The 17,562-nt window shown below is 42.7% G+C and overlaps 1 protein-coding gene across 9 annotated transcripts in view; it reads left to right on the forward strand.

Moving 5' to 3' along the window:
* GNG7 (G protein subunit gamma 7) overlaps positions 1–17,562 on the forward strand; it is a 137,222-nt gene that overhangs the window by 15,417 nt on the left and 104,243 nt on the right. Inside the window, exon 1 of one of the 9 annotated variants that reach the window (XM_054013506.1) lies at positions 4,468–4,488. The exons of the other annotated variants lie outside the window; for them this stretch is intronic. The gene's annotated coding sequence lies outside the window, so the exon portion shown is untranslated. Of the gene's footprint in view, positions 1–4,467; positions 4,489–17,562 lie in introns of those variants that run through there. 9 annotated transcript variants of the gene reach the window in all.

Here is a 17,562-nt window from a genome sequence, read left to right on the forward strand (position 1 = left end):
GCTGTCACATAATTTGCCCTTCCCCCACCCACTCCAACAGACACAAGCGTCTCTGCCTTATTCTGACCTGTCCTATTGTATATTGGTTTGCAAAATCTTAAGCTTTTCAGACATGTACTTGGAAATATTACTTTTGTTTAAAATATTAAAAAGTGTAAAATCTGAGAACTCCTGAGTCACCTATGTACTGCTTTACTTTGTTGTTCCTATAGTAGGAGGAAAAAAGGTATAAAATGGATTTGTGTGAGTGTGTACTCTTTGAAAATAACCCACCCTTTTTAGTGTGAATATGACAGTAACTGAACCAAAGGTCTTAGTGCAAGCAGGATTTCCTTCATTTTTGGTCCTGAAGCTAGTGTCATGAATACAGGGCCTATGACGGTTGCAGGATGTTGTTCATCATACTCAGTACCTTGCCCAGTCCCGCTCCGGTCGCTGTAGAGACATGACACCCCTCTCCTTTCCATTAGTCCTCCTGGAACAATCAGCATGAGAAATTGGCATTCTATTAAAGTTCTTCAAATGGTTTTTCAGCTTATCCCATTCAGAGGGCTTAAGGTCTATTTTTAAACATATAGAAGAGTTGAGGTTGTTGGTTTTTGTTTGTTTGTTTGTTTGTTTGTTTTCCCAAAGCCCGGCAGGATTTTTGTCCATTTCTGCTTGCTTTGCTCTTACAATTTAGTCCTTGGGTGTTTTCTGTCCTCTCGTGTCTCTCCCCCTCCTCCCCCCCCCACATGTGTTTTAACCCTTTCCTCTAAAATCAGGCAAATGTTTCTCTTCAGATGTCATTCAGAAATTGCTTTTACATAAAGTAGTTTTTTCTTCCTAGTTTGGTGGGTGATATCATGATCCCTGCAATGTGCTGGTGGTGAAATTTCTGTTTTGGCTGGCAACAGAATGATGTTTTTGCTCTGTAGGTCATGACTGTTAGTGGATTACTGAAAAGGAGAGCTGTGGTACACCACTTGAATATTCCCAAACACAAATTCTGTTAACTTTAAGATTACTATGTAATTCTTTATTTAAGAACAGTTCTGAGGGCAAATAGTTACAGAATTTAAATGTAGAAGTTTATAAAAAAATCCTTAGTTAAGGTTAATGAATGCAATCACTTCTCTGATAGTACACCTCTACCTCGATATAACGCTGTCCTCGGGAGCCAAAAAATCTTACTGTGTTATAGGTGAAACCGCGTTATATCGAACTTGCTTTGATCTGCCGGAGTGTGCAGCCCTGCCCCCCTGGAGCACTGCTTTACCACGTTGTATCCGAATTCGTGTTATATCAGGCTAAAGGTGTATTGTCATTGTTACATTTAGAAGGTAACATTTTGCTTTTGTGGTATCAACCACTCAAGCAGGCAGTATTGCTTGGATGTTTAAGGGCAATTGTCTACTCCATTAAATGGAAAAGTTTATTCCATTGAAGAGGCTGATCAGTGGAGGTAGGATCAATCTTTCAAGAAGATCACCGCTCCTTTCCTCCAGCCTCACACTATGAACTTCCTATTGTGATATCTAGAACAAAATGTTGGCAAATAATTTTTCCTATGACCTGTGAGTGTACTGAGCCCCTGTGGGGGCATTCTACAGAAAGTTTTGTGTTCGGCTAATACAATCAGACTGATTTAATTGCCAGCTAATCCAGATTAAACATTGTCGTCATTCCAATCATTGAATCATATGTGGAGTTATGCCGTTAATCTTGACCCATAGCTTCCTATTGTTATAAAATATTGGCTTTTAAATCTTGAAACAAAAGGCATGTTTTCAGCAGGTAATATATAAAAAGGAACCATTGTACAGTACCTGTTAGATCTAGGAAATAAAAGTGGAACAAATCTTTTGGCGCTGGGGATGTTTTTTGCTTGAGGAGAAGTAAAGCCATGTTGCTTGGAAATGGGGAAACAAGTGTTCTATAAATATTCATTTTTTTTTTTTTTTTTTTTTTAATTTAAATGAAGTGGTGGCAAAAAGCAAGTAGGGATCAGAAGAACATGCTGAACCAAAGGAATAATGTTTGAGCAATTTTGGAGCGGGCTAGCCTAAAAGGAATAGGAAAGACAATGGAGTCAAGTGTGGAAGGAAAGCTGAAGCAAATTGAGGCCACAACTGAAAACAAGTCCAATAGTTTGGAATCTCATTTCATTCACGTGGTTTTGGAACTCTGTCAGTTTGGTTTTGTTGAAGTTTCTTATAACTTGCTTAAATTGTTGCTAACCGACAAGGACAGAAGTAGCCCTGGAAATCGTGATGAAATGAGCATAGAAATCATATACTGTAAACTATGCAGACAGAAGCTTCTCTAGTATCCTGTTTAAGGCCAGGTTTACGCTACAAAGATTTATAGGTATAGCTATTGGTCACAGGTGTGAAAAAACCATACCCCCAGCTGACAAAGGTATTTCTGCAAACCCCCACAGTTGTAAAAGCAGCTATGTTGACAGAACTTCTGTTGGCATAACTAATATGTATGGGAAGGTGGTGTTACTATAATGGCAGAAACTCCTTGTATCAGCACATGCTGTGTCTACACTACCAGCCTCTGCCGATAGCCATGCTGATTAGCTATACTGGCAAAGCCTGTGTAGTGTGGACTAGGCCTAAATCTGTCTTGTGTAATGTAAAAGTTATTGGAGGCTGAGTGGGAAGAATGGATGTTGAACATTATGAAGAAGTGTAGTGAGGGTAAGGAAATCTGTCACTGTGCCGTGAACAGGGTGTGAAGATTCAGGGTCTGAACTATGTTTAACTTAGTATAGAACCTTTATTCTAAATTTCTGGATTTCAAATAGTTTTTAATTGCAATAATCTAATGTGTTGGGTTTATATCCTTAAAACTCTTTAGTTATTTTTTGTCTAGAGCAGTGGTTCTCAAACTTTTGTACTGGTGACCCCTTTCACATAGCAAGCCTCGCAGTACGACCCGCCTTATAAATTAAAAACACTTTTTTGTACATTTAACACCATTATAAATGCTGGAGGCAAAACGGGGTTTAGGATGGAGGCTGACAGCTCACGACCCCCCATATAATAACCTTGTGACCCCCTGAGGGGTCTTGACCCGCAGTTTGAGAACCTCTGGTCTAGGGTATGTGTGTGGTAACTCAAGTCTAAATTACTCCCTTTCTTCACAGTTTTTTAAAATCTTGATACACTGCTACCTCGATATATCGCTACCCGATATAACATGAATTCGGATATAACGTGGTAAAGCAGCGCTCGGGGGAGGGCGGGGCTGTGCACTCGGGTGGATCAAAGCAAGTTCAATATAATGCAGTAAGATTTTTTTTTTTTGGCTCCCGAGGACAGCGTTATATTGAGGTAGAGGTGTACTGTCTCTTTTTAGGATAGGAAAGCCACTGGCTGATTTCAGATAGTTTCTGTCAAACATTAAGTTGGAGCCTGGACTGACCTGGAACAAAAAAAAACCAACCAAACAACAAAACCCCCTAAGTGGCAGTTGGCTTCTGGCTTTTTCCACACTCTTCCAGTTTACAAATCTGTTGCACTGTTTTTAACACTTTGCAAGTAGTTTCTATAACCTGCTATTTTGCAGAGACAAGTGCCCCTCTCTCTCTCCATTGCTTAATCTCTAAAACCTGTTAGTCTGGAGCAGTCACAATGCTTTCAGCAGAATGTTTGTCTATAGAACACTTCTTTTCGCCCCCATGCCATTAGTTTGGAGAGTCTAGAGTGTCTCATATATTTCTAAGAACATGCGTTATTGCATTCTTTGCAGGATACTGCCATTTAATTTGGGAAGTCAGGCAGCTGGCAGGTTCCAAGAATGCACTTTACGGCACTAATGTGCTGAAACCAGGGCTCTCCACGTAATCGCCATTTATCATAACCAAAATCCACCACATAACTGGATTTTTAACGAAGTCTTGGAGGGTGGGGCTTGGATCTAACCTTGCATGAAAATAAACTAATGGTTCTCTGCAGCAAGAGTATGTATTAAAAGCAGATGAGATGTTTAAAGAAGTGCATTGTTGCACTGGCTGAAGAAGTACAGAAGGTCCCGTAATTCCTTTATTTTTCCGGGGAAGGCAATTCTGTTGGTAGCTGCTGGTGAAATAGTAACTGGACTTATTTATTCTTTTAATTCATGGCAAAGACACGCAGGGTGGGTGAGAAGAACCCTTTTTGGTTCTTCATGTATATATTAAGTAAGGGTGTGAGAGCAGAAATATTTGCTTTGAGTTAAGGAACAAAAAGGAGCATTAAAGCTTTACTTTAGTCAACGGGAACAGAAAACACCAGTCCAGCCAGAAGGACTGCAGTAAATACCCAAGGGTTTCCTTTCCTTCATGATCACAGCATGTTGTCCCTGATAGACTATACTCCCTCCTGTCTTTTGGAAGGAGACATACTAGGGTTGATGAACGCAGCCTTTTGTCTGTGTTGCAAACCCTTTCTAAGTAGGGAAGTGGTTAGTCACGTGTATCATTGCTTTAATGGAAAGCTGTTCCCTTGTCACATATAGGTAAGTACATCATGTAGATGCTTAATTTTATGATTTAGGTTTTTTTTGGGAGGTGGGGGTGTGATTGGGGAGAGGACCTGGGTAATCATTTTTTAAAGTTTGGTTGTTTTTTTAAAATCATTCTTTTACCTTTATGGCTGGACGATAAATGTTGCTGTTTGCTTCTCTTCCTCTTGTGATGGAACGGGTTTTAATTCTGTTTACTATGTTTGTTTGGACAAAATTAGGATTCCAGATTTTATTGCAACATGATGTTTCCCTTCTCCTGACGCCCTTGAGATAGAACAGTCTTTTTTGTGTATTCTGGTTTATTTTGCCTTTCCCCCCAGAGCTTTCTAAAACTGGCAAGTTTGTATTTTCTTTTTTGTACTATAACAATCAAAATTGAATTATGTCTGTAATTTCAGAAAGAGCTTCCTTTAGGTACTAAGCAATTTATATGCTGAGTTTTTTCTTGACCTTGTCACTAGGTGGTTCTGATTTTTCTTTTGGACCTCTTTAGGAGTTGGGCTGCTCTGACTAAATTTTCACTGTTAGTTCAGATTCAAGACCATGTATTTTGACTTTTCTGCTGTTTTAAATCTAGTAGGCAGGACTAGATACTGAGAAAAAAGGGTATTCTGGGGTTTCAGTAAACAAAGTGAAGATCAAACCAACTTCTATTTCCTCGGATACCCCACATTCAAATTTCCAAGGAAGACCATCCGACTAGACTAAGGTCAGTCTGTAGGGCTGTTAGTCCGTCACAGAGAATAGTGTCCCTCAGATTGTACTTCATGTATCCTGCTCATTTGTATGAAGACCTACTTTTGCTGCTGCAGTGCCATTGATGTTTGCAAGTAAGCTATGGAAAGAATGTCCGTAGTAGAAATTGCAGTAGAATTTTTTTAAGTTTTCATTTCAACTCCTCTGCAGTGGTGTGTATCATTCTACTGAGGGTACAGAAATTCTGCCCAGCATTCTGAATGAAGAGGCTCACTTGCAGATGTTCTTCTGGGAAAGGTAACTCTCCTGCAGACATGTAGACGTGAGATCTTGATTTTAGTAATGCTTTTGATGCAGTGCCACATAGCATTCTCATAAGCAAACCAGGGAAATGTGGTCTAGATGAAATTACTATAGGCTGGGTGCACAATTGGTGAAAGACCGTACTCAGCGTAGTTATCAAAGGTTTGCTGTCAAATGGGAAATAACAAGTTTGCTCTGTACTGGGTCTAGTCCTAGTCAATATTTTCATTAAGAACTTGGATAACGGAGTGGAGAATTTGGTTATAAAATGTGTGTAGATGATACTAAGCTGGGAGGGGTTGCTTGCACTTGGCGGACAGGATTAGAATTCAAAACAATCTTGACAAATTAGAGAATTGTTCAAATTCAACAAGATGAAATTCGATAAAGACAAGTGCAAAGTACTTCACTTAAGAAAAATCAAATGCACAACTACAAAATGGGAAATAACTGGCTAGGCATAGCACTGCTGAAAAGGATTTCAAGGCTCTAGTGGATCACAAATTGAGTGAGTCAGCAATGTGATACAGTTGCGAAAAAAGGCTAGTATCATTCTGGAGTGTACTAACAAGAGTTTCTTCTGTAAGACATGAGAGGTAACTGTCCTGCTGTACTGGGCTTGATGGTGCCTCACCTGGAGTACTGTGTCCGGTTCTTGGCATCACACTTTAGGAAAGATGTGTACAAATTGGAGAGAGTCCAAGGGGGGAGTAACAAACATGATAAAAGCTTTAGCAAATCTGACCTTTGAGAAAAGTTTAAAAAAACAAACACACAAAAAACCTGGGCATCTTTAGTCTTGAGAAAAGAAGATTGAGGTGGGACCTGATCAGACTTCAGATATGTTAAGGGCTGTTAGAGGACAGTAATCAATTGTGCTCCAGGCCCACTGAAGGTAGGACAAGAAGAAATTGGGCTAATCTGATTTAGGTTAGATATTCGGGAAAAACTTTCTAACCATAAGGGTAGTTGAGCTCTGGAATCCGCTTGCAAGGGAGGTTGTGGAATCGCTGTCATTGGAGGTTTTTAAAAACAGGCTAGGCAAACCTCTGTCGGGGTAGTCTAGGTATATTAGGTGCTGCCTTAGCTCAAATGGCTGGACTAGATGACCTCTTGAGGTCCCTTGCAGTCCTACATCCTATGATTCTATGCTTTCCTATGGAAATACCCTACAGGGGTGCCGGGCAGTTTTTTCAATAAATGTATGGTATTTGCCTAAATATACATATGTAATAAAAGCTGATCAAGGATTAGATTCTGTTTCTTAAACATGGGATTATTTACAGGGGTCCTAGAAACTGACTAATTTATGTAAAAGGCAGCAGCAAGATTGAGTTACATGCAGGGTTAGAATGCTGTGGTGAGTCCTAAAAAGGACACTACGTTGGTTAGTACAGGTAGAACAGGATCTAAGTGACAGCAGTGGCTCCAGGCTTGCAACATACCAATGCAGATGAGCCAAATGTTGTTCATAGGGCAGACCTGCTCTGGAAAAGTGGCCTATGGGTTTAACGCAGGAGCGGCACCGGGGTTTTTGCCACCCTAGGCGGCAGCGCTCCTCCTCTGAGCATTTGGCAGCGGGGGTTCTTTCGCTCCGTGTCTTCGGGGTACTTCGGTGGCGGGTCCTGGAGCGAATGAAGGACCCGTCGCTGAATTTCTGCCGAAGACCCGGAGCGGAAGGACCCCCTGCTGCCGAATTTCCGCCGAGGACTGCAAAATGCCGCCCCCCTGCCACCCTAGGCAACTGCCTAGGGTCGCCTAGTGGAAGCACCGGCCCTGGTTTAGCGTAGTAATTATTTTCTAACAGTCCTGTGGAGCAAAACCAATTCAGAGAGTTTATGGAGGACAAGGAAAAGCTTGCTCCAGAATATTAGTATAAAAATGTTTGCATGTGAGCTGCAGTGGGTGACTATGTGACTAGAATATAATTTGGCTAGGCAGAATTCATTACACATACACAGTGGAGGCTGGAGGCTACAGTCTTCCTGAATCTGAAACTCTATGCTGAAGAACCCACCTTTCTGGCTAACAGTGTGGTGGAACTTGGATCACGAGCAGCTGCAGGGTGCCGTCTGCAAACCCTTGGGGCCACTAGAGCTGCACATGTACAGAAGCAGCAAATTGCTTTGGAAAACTTCAGCCTTTGTTGTGGTGTCGTAAGTGATTTGGTAGAACCCTTCATCTTCAAGAGCTCGTTGCTACAGGATTTACAGGTTCTTCTCATTGTGGACTCTAAACAAATCTATGATTGGGAAGAGAAGAGGACCCTTATTTAATTGTGGTGTCTGTAGTTGCCAAGAATGAATGGAAATAAGCAATTGTCTTCTGTACCCGACCAAAAAGATGTGCACTTCGGACTAGGTGCTAATTAGGTATCTGACATCCATTGTCTTATCACCACATGCTCTGCCTTTCTTTAGAGGGATGGATCTAGGGTAAAATTTTCAAAAAAAGCTCCTAAGTCACTTGAGTGCTTTTGAAAATTGTACCCCGGACTAAGACAAGTGGTTCAAATTTCTAATGACCTTGGAGTTACACTAGAACGTCAGAGTGACTAACACCAGAGTTACCAACTGACCAGTCAACCCCACACCTCATTTGAAATCGGAAGTACACAATTAGGCAGCAGCAGAGATCGGGGCGAGGGGGGAGGGAGGAAGGAGAAACAAATACAATATAGCAAGGTATTAAATTTAAACTACTAAAAAAATTAACAGAAAGGAGCATTTTTCTTCTGCATAGTAAAGTTTCAAAGCTTCACCAAGTCAGTGTTCAGTTGTAAACTTTTGAAAGAACAACCATAATATTTTGTTAAGAGTTAAACGTTTCAGAATTACGAAGAACCTCCGTTCCTGAGGTGTTCGTAACTCTGAGGTTCTACTATACAAGTTCTGGATTTAATCAGAAAATTGTTTGAGAACATTTGATCTCCTCCCCCGTCCTCCCTGTACATCTCTCTGTTGAATCATATTGGTGCTTCCATAGTCCATTTGGTTAAACATCCTATGCTTATGAATATTTTTGGGGATAGGTCAAGTAGACTGATTAGACCTATGCCTTTTTGAAGCACCTGATAGCCAATAGTATCTTCTTACATTTCAGTATGTGAAATAAACGAACATGATTTACATTACTGGCAAATAGTTTCATGTGCCTCTCCCGTTCTTTTTGTTTTGTAACTGGCACTCATTTCAGTATTTATTTTAAGATAGGGTGGACAGCCACACATTTTCTACTATTTTCCTTTGAACTAGGAAGGGATGGCTTGGTGTTGCCTTGGGTAAGCGCATCAGTCTTTCGCTGCTGGGGAAATGGGTTTGTGTTTTGGTGGTTTTGTCCTAGTGGACATCTGAATATATTGCACAACTTCGGTCCAACTTTGTCAGGTTCCATTGGAGAGGCCCAGGACTTAGAATAGCAACAATTGTTATAGGCCAGGAGGGTGCTGCATTGTGGGAATAGTTTACGCAGTACCAGGGCCATGGTACCAGTAACTTCACTTTTCTAGAATCTCATGGATCTAGAAAAATAGGTGTATCAACTAATAAATATCCTAAGAGACAGTTGCTCTTAGGTTGCATATTGCTACTATAAGATGTCAAGTTACTCTGCTCTCTAGTCTCTCGTAAAAAGTTGCTGGGGGTTTAGCTGTAGCTTCAGAGTAACCACTTCCTACTCCCTTTAGTAAATAACAGCTGGGAGAGATTGTTTGGATAATACTGTATATGCTGTTACTTTGCAGGTGAAATATGATCTCTTTGCAGCTCAAGCCATTCCTTGCCGTTCTGTGATTAATAGTATTAAAGGAAGTGCTTATTACCAAACTTTCTAATGTTTTCAGATGGAAATTGTGCTAGCATTAGAAAGATTAAAATATCTCCACAATGACCAGGAAGACACAATCTGAAAAAAATTTGTTGGAGGACAGGAAATTTTGTTAAGCTTACCAAAAAGCCAACTGCTATAGGAAATTCAAAGTTGAAGTTGACACTGGCACAATAGCATGATATGAGGGTGTGGTTTCAGCTGAATCAGTAAGGCTGTGACGGACACAAGTATTAAAGTTCAGTGCCTTTCTAAATTTTAACCATGTTGATTCTGATTACCAGTTTCTTAAGAACTTTTGGCTCAAAATATCCGTGTGAAGTTTTAGTTATTTCTATACACGAACTACAGAAACAAGAGCTACACGATGTATGCGAGAAGGCAGAGAATCTCTAGTGGAATTCTGGCTTTTCATGTGAACTTACTGTTTTAGGTAACTTTATGTATTTAAGTGTTGTTTATTGTTGCACCACGGGGTCCTCTTAGCTATTGTCCTCTATGTAAATAAGGCCGCAGTGCTGCAAGCTTTTTGCCTGCTCAGACTTGTGGGATTGACGTCAGTGGGTTGGGTTAACTCTCAGGAGCAGGGTGTACAAACTACGGCCCACCAGCCCTTTTAATCCGACCCTTGAGCTCCCTCTGGGGAGTAGAGTCTGGGGCTTGCCCCGCTCTGGTGCTCCAGCCAGGGAGTAGCGTGGGGCCTGCTCCATGCAGCTCCCGGAAGCAGTGGTGTGGCCCCCCTACAGCTCCTATGCATAGGGGCAGCCAGGGGGCTTTGCTCTGCATGCTGCCCCTGCCCCAAGAGCCACCCCCACAGCTCCCTTTGGCCCGGAACTGTAGCCATTGGGAGCTGCAGGGCGGTGCCTGCAGACGGGGCAGATTGCAGAGCTACCTGGCCGTGCCTCCGCATAGGACTGGAGAAGGGACACACCGCTGCTTCCGGGAGCCGCTTGAGGTAAGCGCCGCCCGGAGCCTGCACCCCTGAGCCTCCCCAATGCCCCAATCCCCTGCCCCAGCCCTGGTCCCCCTTCTGCCCTCCAAACCCCTTGGTCTCAGCCTGGAGCACCCTCTTGCACCCCAAGCCCCACATCCCCCACCCCACCCCAGAGCTCGCACCCCCAGCTAGAGCCCTGCCCTGCACCCTACCTTCCTGCCCCAGCCTGGAGCCCCCTCCCGCATCCTGAACTCCTCATTTCTGGCCCCACCCCAGAGCCCGCACCCCCAACCAGAGCACTCACCCCCTCCCGCACCCCAACCCTAATTTTGTGAGCATTCATGACCCACCATACAATTACTATACCCAGATGTGGTCCTCTGGCCAAGACATTTGCTCACCCCTGGTCTAAGTTCTTACATATAGAATACGATTTTATCAGGAAATTTGTTAAGTAGCAGTGTGTGTCTAATATATTTGAAAGGAGTTGGAGGGAATGTTAAACAGCAAAGCAGCAAAATGCAAGTATATTATTAAATGATCCAAATACTACTTGACTTTTTTTAAAAAAAAGATGAGCATAAAATCCAAATTAGTCAACTTTTGTGTGTTTTTGCATTACTTTTTAAATGTTGACCCTCTGTGGTTTCTCTGTCTTCCTCACCCTGCCTTTTTTCTGAATTGTAGCCTGATTTACATTTTTACGTCCATTATTTTTCAAGTTTGAAAGCATAAGAGCTTGCAGTGGAAGTGCTGGCATAATCATAATTACACTGCTGTTCCAATATAAACCTTTGACTGCATTAGGGAAATAAGGAAACCCTTTATCATTTTCCTACATAATCTGAAGACCGGATGATGTGTTACATTTGTTGTAGCCAAATATCCCTCCCTTTATTCGGGCTAATATTCAGGAAGCATTTACATGCAAATAACGTTTCATGAGAATTTACCTGTTCTCACTGTTGTCAAGCATTCAGAAATTGGGAGACTGGCTTAAATCATGAGATTTTAAATATACCACCTTTTAGATTTGTTTTATTTTCCTTCTCTATTTTGAGCCCTTAAGGCTTACGTTTTCAGTTATTTTCTGTGCAGCCTTGTGAGCTAAGATAAATATATAATTTCTTTAATGAAAGCAGATCTTTTCATGTAATCTCCTAACTCCATGAGCTGGGCCTTCAAGAAAAAGCAGAGTATTTTGAGGGGCTGGCAACGCTGTGATGCTTTTTCCTCCTCTATAATGTCAGGTCACTGTCCATGACATTCTACTGTAGGTGATTGTTGTGGAAATGACTGACAGGGAGAAAAACCTAGGAGCAGGCGACCTTGTTACAAACAAAACGCTGTGTCTTAAATGTCCCTAATGTCTCCAGATCTTGTGATTTGTAACAGAAGAAATACAGACTATAAAGAACGATGGAAGAAAAATACAGAATATGTAGCATTACCAGATTTGTTTCTAACTACTCTTTTTTTTCAGGGTTTTCTGTGAGCTGTCAGTGTATTTTATTAACAGATAACTTTGCCAGAAAAATCTTATTTATAAATAGAAGAAAACTGCTTGTGAATTTATGGCTCATCTCTTTGCCTTGCCACCAGTATCCACCAATTAAGCTTCATGTTCATAGAAAGATGTTTATTTGCAAAATTAGATTTACAAAGATCCATTGCTAAACTACTTTGTAAATATTAGTTTACTTTGTCTAATCTGACGTTGTAAACAGATCTAATTAAGGAAGGAAAAGCTTTCAAATGCTAGAGAAATCCCAGTTTTTTTGCCAGTGGCAGCTGTTGCTCCTAATTTTTATGGGGATTGTGAACTTAATTCCAGTTTTATTTGCCAGTATACGTGATTACTATAATGTTATCCTAGTGAGATGGCCAGAGTTGAAGAAGAAATAGCTTGCCCAAAGCCATCTGGTTTCTTGGGATATTGCAGACTAACCATCATCTGTTCCAGAGTCTAGACTGTCTGACTGTAGCACACAGTTTTGGTTCTTGGCATCAGGTAGAAGAGTAACATAGATCATGAGCCCCTTATGAAAGGGGAAAACCTGTAGCCAAGTGGCATCTGGTTATTGTCCTGCAATGTTCCCCAAACTACTGCAATTTGAGTGGTCATTCTAGAAAAGGGGTCCAATGAAAGTGTTGCTATCAGTAGGTAGGTTGGCATGGGGAGCAATGATTTCAGAAATGATCCCAGTACCTCTGGGTCCTCTTCCTAAGAACATAATTGATCTCGTTCGTCACTACTTTAAAGAGTGTAGTCGTGTCTAATCTGGACAAAACCCACTTCTAACTCTTTTAGTTTACGTAACACCAAAACTTATTGCAAAATTGCAGGTCAACTGGAGGTCCTAGCAAAGGCAAATGAAAACACAAGAGAATTACTAAACAAACAACTGAACTCCAGTTTATGCGGGGAGTAGGGAAATGCCTGTGTGTGTGGGGAAACGGGGGTTAAGTATTTTGGGCAAGTTGTTGATCAAGAATTTCTATAGCATTCTGTCACAAAGGCAACTAATTTCAAGAGCTGCCTTGAGCTCTGATTCTCTTCCTGGGCCCTCACTTAGTAGATGCGTTTCTACTTCACCATTCACTGATCGTAACGATCAACAGAATACCTGTTTATGATCACTAAACCTTGATTGGATCTTCAGGCAGCTGAGACTTCCAAAACCCAGAACTGTGGGGGGAACCGTGATTACTTAATGTGTAAAGAGCTTTTGAGAGCCTTGGATGAAAAAATACTATAGAAGGGCAGGGTCTGACTATTTTATAAATAGGCTTTTTGCATGTTCAGAAAGGGTTATTAGCCCGTTTATTTCTACAAGGCGCTCACACACAATGCAGGCTTATTTTTTTATCCAAGTATTTTCACTACATATACAAATCTTAGAGATTATGTGATCGCTTGTATTGCTAAAGCAGATATTTGTGAAGTGCATTTAATTATATGGTAATATCCTCTAATTCTGTGTGATTTATCCTTTAATATTACAAGGAGGGAAATACTGGAATAACTTGGGATGCCTAAGTGAGTGCTCTGTAGACGTCATTGCAATTTCATTGCACAGGGCTGTAAATCCGATGGAAATGGATAGTGCTGCGGTATGCCTTACTGCATTGTATAGGCTTTTGTCATTGCATTAAAGGAAAAAAAAGCAAGTTCTTTATGGCCAAGGGAAGATGCTCAGTACTCTAGAGGCATCTCCTGGCAAATAATAATATCTTTACAGATGAATGCAGGGCCTTGGGCAGTGACTGACTTAGTTTATTGTTTAATGGCCAGAAGGAGGCTAGTTGTAAGTGTTTCATTTTCTGGAAGTGAACCTGAGTTGGGTTATTATCATGCTGTTACTTTCCTGTGTTTTATTAAAGAGATTTTACACTTCTGTTGGGTTAATGCTCCTTTAATTCATTTAGTGTCTGCTTTTAGTGACCATTAAGTCAGTTTTTGCTCCTGTTCGGAGGTAAAGTCATAAAGGGAGTCAAGTGGAAAAGCCAAAGGAGGATGTTGTGCTCCTGACGCAACTTCCGCTCCTCTGCCTATTACTTGAAACTTTATGGGTTTTCCATATATTTTTGGAGGCACAGAGCAGCAGTTTACTGTGAGCAACATTACATTGGTTAGCTCTGTTCCAATTCATGCTTTGTTGTTTTTGCAATCTCCAACAGCAATTTGCCTCCCCTCTGATTACCTACAGCAGTATCCTTTTGATGATCTCACAGTAGAGGGTTCAACATCAGTACCCCATTCTTTCTTTCCAGATATTTGGGAGTCAGAAACTTGAAGCTGCTGCTTACCTCAGGATTCCATATGATTTTTGGTAGATTTTACTTTTGATTTATCTCTAGACCATAATTTTGAGAGATTAGGGTACAGATGAAAGGATACAAAAATCCAATTGTTAGGTTGTAGTAGAGTGGTTTGTAGACTCCTTTTCCTCCAAAGATTCTCCAGAATTACTTTCCCTAAGGGTCCGTCTTCACTTACTGGAGGGTCCGGCGGCAGGCAATCGGTGTTCTGGGATCGATTTATCGCGTCTGGTTAAGACGCGATAAATCGATCCCGGAAGTGCTCGCCGTCGACGCCGGTACTCCAGCTCGGCGAGAGGAGTACGCGGCATCGACGGGGGAGCCTCCCTGCCGCGTCTGGACCCGCGGTAAGTTCGGACTAAGGTACGCAAATTCAGCTACGTTGTTAACGTAGCTGAATTTGCGTACCTTAGTCCGAAGTGGGGACTTAGTGGGGACCAGGCTTTAGACCTCAGATAACTGTTAATGACATGTGACCATGTCTACCTTAGCACCCTGAGGGTAGCAGTCGTCTTGTAATGTCCCCTCTCCCTTTTAAACCATGGCAGTGATCTCTAGCCAGACCTATGACTGTTTCCAACTCTTTATATTGTTTCTAGAGAACCTTCCTCCCCTGCAGTAGAAACATGGAAGATTCATAACAGGAATAAGTAAACTTCCCTAGCTTCCTGGTGATTATCACTAATGACTCCTCTGACTTTCTAAAATTTGAAATGCATCACAGTTTTACTATGTCCAGCCACCTCACTGGCTGCACATTTAAAAAAACAAAAAACACACCTCTTAAACTGTTAATGATTAAAGTCGTAAACAAGGAGTCTGTCTAGGAGGCAGGAGCTGCAGTGCTTACTATCATATGAGCTCACATAAAGAATGGTATTGTTACACTGTGGCCTAGGAGGCCATTGATAATGTGGGTTGTTTTTTTGAGCCAGGACAACCGAAAGCAAAACCTGAAGAGACTTCGAGTTTTTGTGTTCCACCTCCCACCCCCCAAAATAAAATGGGGGCTTGGCACTCCATTGTACTCTCCTTTGGCTACAGTTAACATGTGTTTTAACTAGTAGATCTCTCTCACCTTTGATGTTTTTCCCTCCTCTTCTGTCCCTCTCTTCCTTCCCCCCCCCAGCCTCCCCACAACTATAGTAGTTGTAGAGGGGCTCAAAGTCGCCAGCATTTTTTTGTCACCATGTTCTCTAGACCTGCTCCAAGTAGGCATAGTCTAGAGCAGGGGTGGGCAAACTTTTTGGCCTGAGGACCACATTGGGTTTCTGAAATTGTATGGAGGACTGGTTAGGGGAGGCTGTGCCTCATCAAACAGCCAGGGGTGGCCTGGCCCCAGCCCCCTATCCACCCCCCCCTCTGCTTCTTGTCCCCTGACGGCCCCCCTGGGACTCCTGCCCCATCCATCCCTCCCTGACTGCCCCTGGACCGACTGCCCCCTGCTGCCCCATACAACCCCTCCTCTCATTCCTGACTGCCCCCCAGGACCCCTGTCCCATGACCGCTCCCGGAACCCCTGACTACCCTGACCCCTATCCACACCCTTGCCCCATGACCAGCCCCCAAACTCCCCTGCCCTCTGTCCAACCCCTCCCTCCCCCCACTCCCTGCCCCTCTACCCCACTGCCTGGAGCGCTGGTGGCGCTACAGTCGTGCCTGCCAGAGCACCAGGACAGGCAGCCACGCTGCCCGGCTGAAGCCAGCCACACCTCCGTGCAGCACAGAACACGGCGTCAGGCCACAGCTCTGCAGCTGCGCTGCCCAGCAAGAGCTCGCTGCCCAGAGCATTGCGCCGAGGGCGCAGTGAGCTGAGGCTGCAGGGGAGGGGGAACAGCAGGGGAGGGGCCGGGAGCTCACCTCCCAGGCCAGGAGCTCAGGGGCCGGGCAGGAGGGTCCCGTGGGCCATAGTTTGCCCACCTCTGGTCTAGATGACTAAAGTGGTAAAAATGCAATTGCCGTGTTAACATCCGCCTACCTATGTCACCCCTGGTGGAGCAGCATTAATACAAGGGGACTCGCTGACACAGCCTTGGTGTAGCAGACAACTACATTTTAATTCACTTCTTCACACATGTAATATAAAAAAAAAAAAAAAAAGATAGGGTGCCCCTCTTCAGCAGAGGGTGTCAGTTTGGCTGACAAACATTGAACTGCATTACCCTAGGGAGAAGGGCATTTTAGCAGAGGGGATAAATTGAGGTCACAGGTCGCACAAGTCAGCAGCACAACTGGGAACAGAGCCTGAGAGTCAGAATTGCTGACTTTGTTTTATTACAGCAGATTCCCCTCCCTCCCTTTAAACTATCACACACAGCTTCCTGGCTTTTTTCCCATCTTACTGCAGTAGTACTTTAATTCTTGACTCAGGCCTGTTGTGCTTAGATGTGTCAGCCGTGAGACCTTGCCAGTCATGCTGCAATACTGAGACATGGGTGAGGAGGGCTGAGTTGACAGTACTTTATACTCTCCCTGACTTCTCTCAAAAAAAGAACAGGAGTACTAGTGGCACCTTTTGCGGATACAGACTAACACGGCTGCTACTCTGAAACCTGACTTCTCTCAGTTTTAGATATTTCATTTAAGATGGTGGATCGTTCAAAGCCACACTGTCCAGAGTGGTAAGGCTAAAAATAGCGTCTCTTCTTCATTCAAGAATTCAGCTTTGGGGTGGTGGTCTCCCTTTGCCCCCTCAATATCTCAAAAAATTTAACCTCTCTGGAGGGTTTCAGCCCAGGAGGAATCTTGTTGGCTAACCGTTCCCTGGGAACACAGGGCTGTCATGGAAATGTTGAGGCAACTTCCTGTCATCATGTATTAAACTACTTCAATAACACTTGAAGCTGTGGACACAGTGTAAATGCAAGGAATGAAATTCTGGCCCCATTGAAGGCAATGACACAACTCCTATTGACTACAAAAGAGCCAAGATTTTGCCAAAGGTTTTTCATTGTAGTAAGTAATAAATTAAACACTGTTAAGTTTTTGCACAAGAAATGAGGTTTTTCTCTCCTGCAAAAGCAGATATGGAGCTAAATGTTTGTAAAATATTAAACATATCTGATTTACATAACTAATAATTCTGGGGTCTCAGCTTGGCTGGCTGTATTTTGAAACATAGTAGACAGTGTTGCCTCAACCAGTCTGATTTGCGTTTGAGAAGTATCTAGACACTCACTTTATAGGGTACGCTATATTTCTTTGTCATACTGAATCACAGAACCCTAGAGTTAGAAGGGATTGCAAGGGTCATCTAGTCTAACCCCCTGCCAAGATGCAGGATTTGTTGTCTAAACCATCCAAAACAAATGGCTATCTAGCCTCTTTTTGAAAACGTCCAGTGAAGGAGCTTCCACGACTTCTCTAGGCATTTTGTTCCATTGTCCTACTGATCTTACAATTAGGAAGGTTTTCCTGAGATTTAATCTAAATCTGCTATGCTGTAGTTTGACCCCATTGCTTCATGTCCTGCCCTTTGTGGCAGG

Source organism: Malaclemys terrapin, chromosome 24, assembly GCF_027887155.1.
Source record: "Malaclemys terrapin pileata isolate rMalTer1 chromosome 24, rMalTer1.hap1, whole genome shotgun sequence".
In the NCBI taxonomy this organism is placed as follows: domain Eukaryota; kingdom Metazoa; phylum Chordata; order Testudines; family Emydidae; genus Malaclemys; species Malaclemys terrapin.